This window comes from Mastomys coucha, unplaced genomic scaffold (genome assembly GCF_008632895.1).
Source record: "Mastomys coucha isolate ucsf_1 unplaced genomic scaffold, UCSF_Mcou_1 pScaffold21, whole genome shotgun sequence".
NCBI lineage: Eukaryota > Metazoa > Chordata > Mammalia > Rodentia > Muridae > Mastomys > Mastomys coucha.
In genome coordinates, this window is record NW_022196904.1 from 75,001,277 (window position 1) to 75,005,415 (window position 4,139).

Below are 4,139 nucleotides of genomic sequence, written 5' to 3' on the forward strand. Positions count from 1 at the left end.
TAAGCGAACATACTGGCTTTTCCATTCTCATTAGTTCTTCTCCTATAGGATTTGGAGTGGTTTTATTTCACTAGTTCTAAGTGGAATATGTATAACACATACTGGGGTAGATGAAAGGATGTGTACAAAGCTTGAGTCTAGAATTAAGATATGACTTATATGTAATGAAGTCAGATAGAAGGTACTGTGCTGCTGTACAGGTTGACTTCTTATCTAAGACTAGTATGTATGAATATATATGTCTAAGTGATAAGTTTTCATGTGTTTTGGGATGGGCTTTCAGGTTGGGGGATGTGTACAAAGGGTCCTGGCAGAAGTCTATAGATTGGTCATTGCACAGGCAGGTGATATTATTGTGAGCTGGAGCACTGCATGTGGGACCAAGGCTAGATCTGGCCAGTTATGGAGAATATCTGAATGGGGAGAAAGAAGGGAGTGGGACATCTGGTCATTGAAGGGGTTGGATGTGGTAAGAAGGTTTTGTGGGTGGTAGCAGCAGGATAGGTTCTGCCAGAGCCTAGAATTTATTTGAAGAACAAGAACAGATGGGTAGAAAATGTCAGTGCACTAGCTGTGGGGCCTAGTTAGATCTGGTGAGTTGAGGAAAATTTAAAATTTGAGGGTCAAGCAATACTCAGTATGTTAGAGAATGAGAAATGTTTTGGTAATCTGACTTACTGGAGAATTTGGAAGTGGTTCAGAAAGGTCCTGTACATAATTCAGGTAATGTAATTCTTGCCAGAAGCCTACACATTGATTGTGGCATAGGCAGGAGTGACTAAACTTAAAATAGATACTGGATTTGAGACTGGCTAGATCTTTACAAGTGGAAGAAGGTGTGGATAGAAATGCCAGGGGAACTAAAAAGCATAGATTTCTTAGAATGTAGTCATTTATTTTGATTATATTCATTTTCCTCCAATTCCTCCCCAATCCTTCCCATATCCTATCCACCCAATTCCTTGCCTTATCTTACATTCAAGCAAGAAACAAAGATACAATGTAACAAATATCTCAAACAAATCAGAATTAAATAAAAAACATAAGAATGACACACTTATCAGTGTGTGCATACCATGTATGTTCTTTTGTGATTTTATTACCTCACTCAGAATGATATTCTCCAGGTCCATCAATTTCCCAAGAATTTCATAAATTCATTGTTTTTAATAGCTGAGTAGTACTCCATTATGTAGATATACGACATTTACTGTATCTATTCATCTGTTGAGGGACATCTGGCTGCTATGAACATAGTGGAGCATGTGTCCTTATTACATGTTGGAGCATCTTCTGGGTATATGCCCAGGAGTGGTATAGCTGGGTCCTCATGTAGTACTATGTCCAATTTCTGGAGGAACCACCAAACTGATTTTCAAGGAAGGAGTTATAGAGACTAACTATGGAACAGAGACTAAAGGAAGGACAATTCAGAGACTGTTCCACCTGAAAATCCTTCCTATATTTTGTCATCAAATCAAGACACTCTTGTGGATGCCAGCAAGTGCTGGATGACAGGAGCCTGATATAGCTGTCTCCTGAGAGGTTCTGACAGTACCTGACTAACACAGAAGTAGAGACTCACAGCCATCCATTGGACTGAGTACAGGGTCCTTAATGAAGAAGCTAGAGAAAGGACCCAAGAAGCTGAAGAGTTTGCAGCCCCTTAGAACAAAGAACAATATGAACTAACTAGTACTCTCAGAGCTCCCAGGGACTAAAACACCAAACAAAGAGTACACATGGTGGGACTAATGGCTCCAGCAGCATTGTATAGCAGAGGATGGTCAAGTTGGTCATCAATGGGAGGAGAGGCCCTTGGCCCTGTGAAGGTTCTATGCCCCAATGTAGGGGAATGACAGGGCCAGTAAGCAGGAAGGGGTTGGGTGGTGAGCAGGGTTGGGGGAGAAGGAACAGGGCTTTGTTTTAGTGTTTTTTTTTTTTTGTTCATATTTTATTGTTATTTTTTCGGGGTTTTTTGGGGGGGAGGGAAACCTTATAAAGGAGATAGTGTAAATAAAGAAAACATCATATAAAAAAATAAAAGAGGAGGCATTTTTTTACTGTGTTCCTTTAGGAGAAAGGTTTTCCTCTCTGTCCATATCATATCAAGTTAAAAGTTCATGGCTACTCTAGCAGTGTCAGTTTTTCTACCTTATGAAGTTTACCTTAAATCCAATCTGATGGTGGTTGGTTATCCAAAAACATTTGTACCTATATTTCATAAACATATAATTCAGGCAGGTCTCCAGTTTGCATGGCAGGCTCTGTACCTGGGTTAATGGTGACTTTCTCCCCTGGTAGTATGCAGAGTTCCAGTACCATAAACACTTATCAGTAGGAATAAATACTATAGTTAGGTAAGACCTTGACTTTTCCATCTTCAAGGAGGTATGTTTTTGTTGTCTTTAGCCACATGTGGGGAGCAATGAAGAGTCTCAGAAATAACCTGAGATTTCTTTCTTTCTTTCTTTTTTTCTTTCTTTCTTTCTTTCTTCCTTTCTTCCTTTCTTTCTCTCTTTTTTTCTTTCTGCCTTTCTTTTTTTTTTCTTTTTTTTTTTTTTCATTTGGGTTTCCATTACATCCTTTTGGCTAACTATACACTGACACTGGAGACTTTGCTTGATAGTGAAACATGTATCATTGGGTCATTGTCTTTCCCTAGTATTTATTGACTGTATTTAGATATCCTTCATATATATACATATATATATACAGATACACATATATATGTATATATACATATATATGTGTGTGTATATATATAAAATATATATGTATATGTGCATTTAAAGAAGTTTATACAATAGAAGGTTTCCATGTGAACCCTCAAATATCATTTAGTGTTAGATTCCTCTCCTCATAGTTTATCTCTCATGCCCCTGATACACTACTTCCCTATTTAATCTTCTCATATGAGTATCCACTTGTTTTTCTATAACTATATTATTTTCATATTTTTTAATGTTCAAAATTGTTTTATTTTATTGTTAAGTAACCCAGGCTTTTGTTGTTAGCATTTTATCTTAGCCATAGTAAACCCACCAATACAAAGAATAGAGCTGGATCTTGACATAGAGTCATTCAAAGCTTCCTATGGAAACACTGCACTCATTTCTATAATGTCTATATAAGTTTTCCCTCATAGAAGCAAAGGGTGAGTGGCCCCATTACTCAACATCCTCAACAACATATGCTGTCTTTTGTTATATTGATCTTGATATTCTGATTGGTGTAAGATGAAATCTCACAACAATTTTGATTACCATTTTCCTTATGACTAGGGGTGTTAAACATTTATCTATGTGGTTCTCAACTATTTTTACTTCTTCTTTTGATACTTCTCTTTTTAAGTCTCTACTTCATTTTAAATTTGGGAAATTAGTTCATTTATTTTCTTCATGTCTAGTGATTTTTTTAAGTTCTTTATATATTTTAGATACTAACCTTTTTTATTAGATTGTTTTTATTTATATGCCACATGATATCTCCTTTCCCAGTTTCCTCTCTGAAAAAAATAAAATAAAATAAAATAAACAAACAAACAAAAAAACCCGTTCCCTCCCACTTCCCCCTGCTTATCACCCTACCCTCTCCTGCTTCCTGGCCCTGACATTACCCTATACTTGGGCATAGAACCTTCACAGGGACAAGATCCTCTCCTACCCTTGATGACCAACTAGGCCGTCCTCTGCTATACATATGCTGCTGGAGCCATCAGTCCCACCTAACCTTCTATTAGATATATAATTGGTAAAGAGCTTTTCTTATTTTGTGGGCTGACATTTTTCCAGAATTATAATATCCTTTATGCTATGGAGTAATTTTAGTATCTCCAGGACCATTTAGTAATTATTTGTCTTAATGTCTATACTATCAGTGTCCTTTCACAGAAAACCTTTTCTTAACCAATGAATTCAAGACTATTCCTCACTTTCTTGTGTATTGGATTCAAGATATCTGGCACACTTTAAATTGGGTCTTGTGCTGGGTGATAAATATAGATCTATTTTCATTCTCTATATCTATCTATTTCATTTCACCATAACTGTTTGTTGAAGATGCATTTTTTTTTAACTCTAGTTTGTATTTTTGACCTCTTTAAAAAAAAAACAACAACTTTTCATAGGTGTGTGGAC